This window comes from Ctenopharyngodon idella, chromosome 12 (genome assembly GCF_019924925.1).
Source record: "Ctenopharyngodon idella isolate HZGC_01 chromosome 12, HZGC01, whole genome shotgun sequence".
In the NCBI taxonomy this organism is placed as follows: domain Eukaryota; kingdom Metazoa; phylum Chordata; class Actinopteri; order Cypriniformes; family Xenocyprididae; genus Ctenopharyngodon; species Ctenopharyngodon idella.
In genome coordinates this window covers 16,481,519-16,491,953 of record NC_067231.1, presented here as the reverse complement: position 1 = coordinate 16,491,953, position 10,435 = coordinate 16,481,519, and the positions used below count along the sequence as shown (strand labels likewise).

Below are 10,435 nucleotides of genomic sequence, written 5' to 3'. Positions count from 1 at the left end.
TAGTCTAAAAACGTGTGGTACATGTGTCTTTTTGCTGTGGAATTTATATTGTGAGTTATATTTCGAGATGAACACTTACTGAACTGGACTGAATACGCAACTTAGGTTGTTTACATTATAATCCATACATAATTTCCAAAAAATCTTGTTAAAATGTGAGTATCAAATATGATGCATCAGGCTATATCCGTCATCATCTCAATCATCATTGCATTGCATGGGCCACAAAAAGCCTGATGATACTTTATTTTCAGATTTTTTTTTTTTTTTTTTTTTTAATATTTTGTTAAAAGTATCAATAATCTGTTCCATTTAAAATATATGTGAATTAAGGTTGAATGGGACACTTTTCCCAGTAATCGCAAAGGCAAAAATTGTCCCAATCAACCTGAATTTATATATATATACTACATTCCTACTACATACCAAATCATTCCTAAAAAATCTTATTTATGCCTTTGCGAAACTAATATAACAGAAATACAATTCTGAGTGTTATTGACCATGTGCATTAAGGGACAGAATGAAAAAAATATACAGCTGCAAGGAGCAATCAATGGCGTTAAAGCTGATGGGAAATTTGGCAGAAGATGCTGCGAAAACTGTATTATCGGTACAGTACAATAATACATGCTGAGATTATTAAAGATACTGCATGCGACCAGCAAATATATGAATTCATGTACTATAGCGCCACCTTGTGGCCAGTTTTGGTATACAAGTGCCTGGAAGAGATCCTGCACCTACAGTATGTCGTGACTCGTGAATATTGTGATAATAAGTCACTGGCCGATCATTTTCGTTATTTTGTCCATTGAATTCTAGGATGTCAGCAGTTATCAAAGAATATGTTGACAAAATGTGCACAGTAAGAAATGGAAAACTATTTAGACTAGACTTTAGTCTGAACTAAATTTAGACATCTAAAAATACTTAACCAGTTGCAACAGTTGACGCTCTATTTCCTTTTATTATGGATTTTTTTTTTTCTTTTTTCTCTAGGTTTTCGGTCTCTGAAATCTCTGATGTGAAGTGATAGGTAGGCTAGTTCATTATTCTTAAGCTAGCATTTAGCATGCTCAGTTATAGACTAGGCCTACATCCGTTTATTTACATTGTTCCGATTAACGCCAGCGATGAGCAGCTCATATAGAACACTCAACTCCCCAAAACACTGCAAATTTTAAACGTCTCTCTTACTTGACAAAACAGTTTCAGGTCTTTGAGTCTCTGCCAACGAGTTGATGAGTCGAATCAGTTGTGTTTGCGATTGAAGTAGACATCCAAATTCTGTACTGGTGGCCTCAAAGAACGGGGTCGGAAACCACTGAGAACTTTGTCAAAAAAAAAAAAAAAAAAAAAAATTACAGCTTATGCCCAGAAGGGGGCAGTATAAGACTGTTTAGGGACTACGATTTGACGTTATGTGGGCCAGATGTTCACAATCATCACAACTCCGGATCAATTTAATGTAGTGATTTGGAAAACACACTTACCTAAATGTTGAAGAGATACGTCTCAAATCACTGGACAAAACAAACAAAAGTGTGTAAAAGTATCATTATTATTATTATTAGCAGTAGCTAATAGGCCATATATTTATAATATAATATAATATAATATCAGTATATTATTATTTTAACTAAATAACATTTTAACATTTTGTGCATAAAATTATCATTATCATTAGTATATTTAGAGTATAATAATATAATATATCAGTATATTATTATTTTAACTAAATGACATTTTTTTATATTTTGCCTGTTGAGCTTTCATAAACCCAGCTGAATAGTTTCGTTTGGTGGGACGGTGGGACAGCTCGTCTCCCCCCTTCTAACAGGACTCAGACAGATAGCCTCTGGTGTGGCACCACTAATGTTAGTGTGCGCTACTGTGTACAAAGGGCCATTCTTTACAAACACAGCTATAACCAGAGACGCTCTGTCCTCTAATCTTCCCATCTCCAGACTGTACAAACAGATGATAGTTATTACATTTCATAATTCATAGTCCTTTTTTGTTGAGACACAGTACCCTGCAGTCATGGTGTCCAGAAACATGTGCTTGTGTACAGATGCACTTTCACGCCTGTCTAACAAAATGTCGATCTGGTTACAGCAAATCTCTGTTTATTACTGCATTTTTTTTTTATTTTTTTTTTTTTTTTTTTGTCTCACATATTGAATTTGGTTTTCTGCTTATTTAAACATCTGCTTCTGTTTAGAAGTTATTTTATTTCTCGGAATCCATATAGCCTGGTGTGTGTGCTGTTTCCATTATTTGTGTATGCAATTTATGGATTAATCGTTCTTTGTGATGACACAGAGCTTGTTGGCACTGTTAACTTGTTGATTTTGTTCTCAGTATGCACTAAGTCAGTGAGTCAGCCTATGACACACGCAATGGCACCCCTCTCCGCCTGGCAATGGCATCACTCCTGGCACTGTTCATGTTTGGACAGAGGTTTGGCATGGTCAGGAGTTGCTGGTTCAGTTTGTATGGCCTTTTATATACAGTTTGCTTTCAGTAATGCCGACGACCCTCCTGACTACTGATCTGCTATTGGTTCACCATATTACAGACTACAGTGCAGTAAAACACAATGGTCACTACAGGCTAATAGAAAATCTGCTTAATGCACATACTGAAAGACATGAGCATCCTCAGGAAGTAAAGTTTATTATGGACTTCCTTGTACAACATGACTGTGTGGTCAGTCCAATGATGACAGAAACTCACCATTCAAACTCTTTGTCTTGTTGATGTGGTTTTCCTGCAGATGTTTTTCCCACACCATTGTTATTAATCAGTTAAATATAGCACAAATAAAATGAACTGTATGAACATTAATCCTAAATTTTTCTCATAGAAATATATATATATATATATATATATATATATATATATATTGCTGCAAAACAGCTTTACAAAGATTTGTAATTTTTTACAAGATGGAAAAAATTTGTCACCAAAAAAGTCATTCAGTTTAACCAAAATTTCGGTTTTACCGAATGACACTTTTGGTTATACTGAATGACGATATTTTCAAACAGTGCTAACAGGCTGATATCTAGCTAGCTAGTTAGCTTGCTAGCTACCTAGCAAAAGGACAATGAAACATTTTATATTTAGTACAAGTTTTTAAAATATTACATTTTCCATGTTTTATAGCGGTTGTACCGAATGACCTGATGTTTCAGGACATGCGTATGAGCAAGTGAAAACATGAATTTTTCAAATAGTTAAAAGAGAGTTAATTACTTTGCTTCATGACCATGTGGTCCTTTGCAGGTGTCTGAATGATGCCACATCCTGTCACATGATATTGACCGCATGACTTGATCCAAAATGGTCCCTTTATATTGGTTACTCTGAATGACATCAATGAAATTCCTTTTTCCGGACATTCTTTCTCATAACAAAGCAACAACTTCTACACATAATTTTAATACCGTTTTGCACTATGTTGATATATGATGTTATAAAATCATGCCAGAATAAAAAATATATACATTACATTTTAAGATATTTTAATCACAAATGAAATGGCTGTATTGGCCTTTGGACGGTTAAACCGAATGACCTTTTGACACTTCAAATCTTTAAAATACCTTTATATGTAGAAAAATATAATTAAAACCTTTTGGATATAATAAAAGATATCTAGTTGTACTACCTTACATACTTTGGATGTCATATCTTTGTTTTTTTATTATTATCAAGGCCTTTGGACAAAAAAATGTTGACCCATACACACACACACACACAAACACACACACACACATTGTAAAGCTGTTTTGGAGCAATATGCATTATGAAAAGTGCTCTACAAGAACACCAAAACGGAACTGAGGTGTATTTGTTTCGGTGAATTTTTAAATTTCACATATTCAGGATCTTTGTTCCTCAGCTCGCACTTGAATCCCATCGGTTCACTAACTAACACATTACGTTTTACGTCCCTCCAGCTTGACACGGAGCAGAGCGGTGCCACGGTGGTCTTAGAAACACAAGCTAACAGTGAACTGGGTTTCCTTCACATGTATTGACTTAAGCTTATGAGACATTACAGGACTTCAATCCATCCACTGACATAAAAACCCACCGCAGGATCCTGAAAGAAATGGGATACTCTAAACAGACGTTCATCTAGCGCACTGCGCTAACAGGAATCTCTCTCTCTCCTCACTCACGCTTACAGATACATACACACAGAGGTACAAAGGTCTCTTTCTGTGACGGGCCGAGGGCTGAAGTTTGATGTTTAATAACTGCGGTATTTTAATGCTGTCTGTGCTGACGGTGCAGTGGGTTTCTGAGGCAGGATAATGACAGGACTAAAACACTACCTGTGGATTCCTGGGGTATTGAGTTCTAAAGCGCCGCTCCGAGGTCCGTCGTCATGTGTTTCTCACACTGCAAACATCTCAGCCACCTCTGATCAGAACTACTGTAGATGTATATCTAAGCAGGATTAGACTTGGAGCTGAGGAGACTGTGGTAACAGGGATCAATACAGTGTGCAGACCTCTGAGAAACTCTGGGCCTCGTTCATACATAAACAAACCTCCTTACAAGAGACTCAAACACTTGTTTTCATTACATTTTTTCCAAGGCTGTGATATTTATGTATCCTTAAACAAAGTACAGTTAAAACCATAGAAATCCCTAATAATAATGATAGTCTCAATGATTATAGCTCTATAGGAATATCATTTTTTCTTTTAATTTATTTTTGTGTTTTTATTTTGACAGCACAGTGAAGGAATGACAGAAAACGGGTTGGTTTGGGTGGTTGGGCATTAGGACACTTTGCAGGCCAGACTCAACCCTGTATCCCCAATGGAACTAATGCTGCATTCCAGACTCGGAATTTGGATTTTTCCCACCTCCTACTTAAAAAAAATAATGTCTGGAACGGCACTCGAAGTTGGACATCCGATCTGTGAAATCGGGGCAAATAGATCAACCCCGACCTCAGTGAGACACGTCACTCGACTAATCTAGTGACAAAATCGCTCAATTGGCAGCACTGGTAGGCTACATGCATTACTGCTGCACAACAGCGCTGACAAAAGGACTGTACTGGATTGTATAATACACTATAAACCCTAACGCTCAAAATAATTACTTGGTTTGAGTAGGGCAAACTCAAATTAAACAAATTAGTTTAGTCACATTAACTTAAAGTATTTAGATCTTTTTTTTTCTTTTGAATTCATGAAACTGACACATTTTAAGTATCTGAATTGTTTAATTGTTTTGAGTTTTATGAACTTGTTTCATTTAATTTAGATAAACTTGAATTTAATTGAAACTGGGCTGGGATTTCTATTTCCCAGCATGCTGTACGAGTACAAAATTAAAATCTGCCAGCTCTGCTTACTTAAATTTGTAATTTCTTAACTTCAAAAATTTGATGTAACTGATTACCTCACATTTTTTTTTTAGTTTTGACAACTTATTCGGGTTTACAGTGTATTCCATTTTATTAGTACTTTTCACCTACAATGATTTAATGCTAATTAACCAATTGTAGCATGATGAAAATATCCTCAAGAACAAAAATAGCAAGAAAGATGATCATGAGACTGCCATAAAATATAACATAAAACCATACATTTACTGTGTATATTCTGCACATATTCAAGGCTTTCATTCATTTTTAATTATAGTTAAAAAAAATTAGAATATTATAACTATAATATTTTAACAATAATTAATTACTTAAGGTTTCAATTCCTCATACGTAGGCTACACTACCGTTCAAAAATGTAGGGATGGTAAAATGTTTAAATGTTTCTGAAACAAGACTCACAAAGGCTGCATTTATTTGATCAAATATATAGTAATACTGTGAATATTTTTAAATTACTCCAGTCTTCAGTGTTCCTGCAGAAATCATTCTAATTTTCTGATTTGGTGCTCAAGAAACATTTCCTGTTATCAATGGTGAAAACAGTTTAATACTGCTTAATATTTTTTGTAGAAACCATGATACACTTTTTCAAGATTCTTTGATGAATAGAAAGTTAAAAATATAGAAATTTCTTTCAAAATAGATTGATAGAATCTATTTTGAAATAATAGAAACAATTAAATGAGAGGTAAAGCAGAAGTCTTATAGCATTAAGTCTGCATCAGTAAGTGAGCATCCTGATGCTTTATCACCTTTGACCTCTCAGTAAGGTGGTGGCTTTTTCATGCCTGTCAGACAGTGTGTGTTCACAGAGACCTGTCAGTAGGCAGCCATTGTGTCTCTCTGTCCTCTGGGCTAATCCGAGCAGCCCACCCACAGACCTTAACATATAGACTATTCTCTCCCCTCATGTCTATCTGTCTACTACTCTGACTCCTTTATTCAACTCTTTTTATTTCTCTGCTTATGTTTCTCTCTTATTTTGTCTCCTTATCATGATGGAAATTATTTAAATTAGAGCAAGTAGCCTCCTTTCAGCCTATGTTAGTCTCAATGGAAACATGCAAAATATTTCAGCATAGATGAAACATCTTCAAGAATTCTCTCTGAACAATCACCATATTTGAAAAGAATAGCAAAGAAAAACACTGAAGAATAAAGTATAAATAAAATACAATAAAGAATAAAGGTCAAGTTTGGAAGGGAGAAGGAGGCATGTACTGCCCCAGTGACTTTTGGCCTCTCTCTTTTTCCCCACTATGTTTGCTTATGAGTGTGTGTGAGTTTGAGGGAGAAGATGGTAGAGCTGTTCATCTCACTCTGACCTGTCCAATCTTTCCAGGTCTGTTTGCTAATGCTGACAGACAACACTGCCACTAATGGCTAATGATTGAATGATAAACGGGTGTGTGCATGCTTCCACACACAAACACAAAAATATGTGTGGAAGACTAATGCAAAAAGCCACAGTGCAAACACACACAAGCACGGCCTCTGTTTATCGTCTATTGTCCAAGGGGCTTCTGTTTTTTTCACAGAAGCATGAGAAAGAAGACGGATATGTTTACATATGCGGCGACAGCTTTAAACAGTTTGTTTAAAATAGTGTCTGTGGGATAATCTCCCAAAAGTCACCACAGATTGTACAAGGAAATATCAAGAATCAAATACAGATTAGAACTTCATTCATTAATTTCTGGCTAGTTTTAGAAACGTTTTTCAACATTAGCTCATTGGAAAAACATGCCTCTATCTACATTTTTGCAAAACTCCAAAAGCGTATCCATATATACAATTAACTGCTTTTTTTTTTTTTTTTTTTTTTAGCTGAAATGAACATTAGTGGCAGTAAATACAAACAACTTTTATTTCTTTTCACACAAATTACAATTACAGGGGCAGATTATTGATTTATAAAGACTTATTTTCAGACGGTTCCTTGTTATGATCTCAAAATACCTTTACCATATAGTGTATGATTTGTAATGTTATACATTTTGAGGTTTGCATCACTCAGCTCCATATGTATGGCTTTTCTGATGAAGTAAACTTGCTTGGTAGCTCACCTGGTACAGCATTGGTACGAGTCCTGTAAATCTTAGACATTTCACTGTGAAAGTGTCACAAAAGCTGCAAGAAGCAACATAATATTTTGCAGAAATGTCGCCACAAGCACGTTTTTTCAAAAAGGGGGGTGGGTAATATAATTCATACAGCTCCAGGGGGTTAATAAAGGCCTTCTGAAGTGAAGCGATGGGTTTTTGTAAGAATCCATAAGAGAATATCCATGGGGGTGCACACAACTTTTTTGGTCTGGTTCTCAAGGGAGCATCTGGAGATGTTGCTTGGTACTCACACTTTACTCGACACACTTATCCTAAAAGCTGTCCTCATCACTATCCTCCTAACTGCTCTCCTCGCTATCTTCTTTTCTCTCAAACATGGTAGATGATGATATGATGAATTTTTTTTTTTACTAACATTACTGACGCAGACAACACCAAGAATATTAGGCTGCTGTCACTTTAAGAAGAAAAGCATGGACTGAATAACTGACAAACATCCGGTTTCTTTCTCAACTGTCCAGTTATGACATACCCGAGAGAATACTTGGTGAGACATAATTTTATGTGTATGTGTCCGTTCAAGCGCAAGTAAACGCGAAAGAGGAATTAATTCGGTGTTCGAGCGCTGTCTGACTGTATCTCTCTCTCTCTTTGTGCGCGTTTCGGGGGTGTGAGGCTGTGCGCACAGATAACAGCTCGCGAGTCCCGATTTTCGCCTCTTCTTCCGCTTTTAAAATTGTTTGAATGTATTAACTGGCGAGACAAAACACGTCCAAATGATAAACTTTCACTCTATGATGGTTACATTTAGCAGTTAATCCGCGAATCACATGCGTGCTGAAACTTATCCGTACGGATCACGGATTAAGTGCGATCCATTGCACACCTAATAATTAAAGAACACACTTATCATCATGATTGCTATCTTACCAGAGATGGAGAAAATTCCTACTCCAGTAAGTAAAGGTGTCCCTGTGAACCAGTACTCAAAAATGTTGCTACTTAAAAGCACTTACCTCCATGTTTTCTGGTGCGCATCGTTTATTTTTACCGCACATGCGGACCTGCGTACCACTTATGTGCACCCCTGCATATTTAAAACTTTATTAACTTTAATAACTAGCTTCCGGCAGACTGCTTTACGCAACGATTTGTGGTGGAAGAGTAACCCCTGACCCGACGCATGACGCAATGACGAACGCGGAAGCTCAGAGGAGAGAGCAAAACAAAACACTGGTCACGAATTATTAGTCTAAAACAAGAAATTTTAAAGAGAAATGTCGGAGGATTTTGATATAAGATAAGAGGAGCTTGAGTTTGTTGCACAGCCCTATTAGTTTTAACCGCGAGAGGCATAAGCTTACGATACTCCTATACTGCATCATACATCGCTTTAGAGATTACTCTTTTGGCACAAGTTGACTTGTGCAGTATTTGTATGGTCATCTGGGGAAAGCTAGTTATCATACTTAATAAAGTTTTAATAATGGATATTTTTCTTACAAAAACCCATCGCTTCACTTCAGAAGGCCTTTATTAACCCCCTGGAGCCTAATGTATTACTTTTATGATGGATGGATGCATTTTGGGGGGCTTCAAAACACGCCCCCCATTCATTACCATTATAAAGCTGAGCCAGGATATTTTTAAATATATCTCTGATTGTGTTCGTCTGAAAGAAGATAGTCATATACACGGCTTGAGGGTGAGTAAACCATGGCATAATTTTCATTAGGTGAACTATCCCTTTAATCAGGGTAAAGCCATATTTAATTTTTTGACAGGAATGAGAAAAATGATGTGTGAGGTCTAAAAGTATAGTGCGTTCACTGGATTTTACTGTTGTTTAACAACATATATCGCTGACAAAACGTCTTTTTGAGAAAAAAAAAACTTTGAGTAGACAAAAACTCCATAAAGCAGTTTTGAAAGTTGTGACTAGGACCATTATAGTGCTTGTCATCGTGAACATCAACCACTACAACACAATACACAATGAGTAATGGTGGCAGATGTTAATGAAGAAGATTTTTAAACATCCTCTGCCTAAGTAGGCCTACACATCAAAATGCCTGCACTTTAAAACTCTGAAGACAATGTACAACTATAATCAAAGATAACAAACATTGGTGGAGCCATACAAACAAGAATAGCTATTAGTGTTTTTCTTGCAGGAAGAACTAGTTGATGCACAGCTGTGTATGGAATGAAACAGTGGGCTTCTCTTTGGGAAAATGAGCACAAATCCTTACTTAGTCAGGACGACCATTTGAAGCTCCGGCCTCTCTTCATCTCACTTATCGAGCCATCGGATATAGCCGATGTTATTTTTCTCCTCTTTTTTATGAAACATGAATAGCGCCTCTGTCATTTAAGGAGGAAAAGAGAGATGGAATGCGTACATGTGTTTATGCGGAGTGTGCGTTGAGCGTCGGTTTGTGCAAGAGTGTGTGCGTGTGTGAGTTTGGGGGGAGACTGTCAGTCTGGGTGCTAGAAGGGGTCTGGGATGTCTCCTTCCTGCTGACTTCCTTATCGCCATGGAGATCCTGAATCTATGTCTCTCTGGTGTCTGCCGCTGCTCCCAAGGCACACACAAACTTTCATTCTCACACAAATATATATACACACACACTCACTCCTTAGAGACTCAGGACGGGATGCAGGAAGCTGTCATCCACATCACTTGAAGGTAGGCCCCTGGTAAAAGAGCTTCCAGAGGGTGTATGTGTGTTAAAGTTCTTTGGTGGGGCCCCAGAAGTGAGTTGATCGTTTGTTTTCAGAGCCATTACTATGACAGACTGTTTACTGAGAGGGGCAGATTACAGTTGCACTCTGCACTGCTGTTAGTCTCGCAGTATAAACAGCCACACCAGCACAGCTTACTGTTATTAATGAAAAGCACCTCCTCTCTTTTTACTTACTTACCTCATTTATTTACCACACTCAT

At 36.9% G+C, this 10,435-nt stretch overlaps 1 long non-coding RNA gene across 1 annotated transcript in view; it reads right to left on the bottom strand.

Annotated features, from left to right (window-relative positions):
• LOC127523393 (uncharacterized) overlaps positions 1-10,435 on the bottom strand; it is a 97,846-nt gene that overhangs the window by 3,765 nt on the left and 83,646 nt on the right. The window lies entirely within an intron of this gene.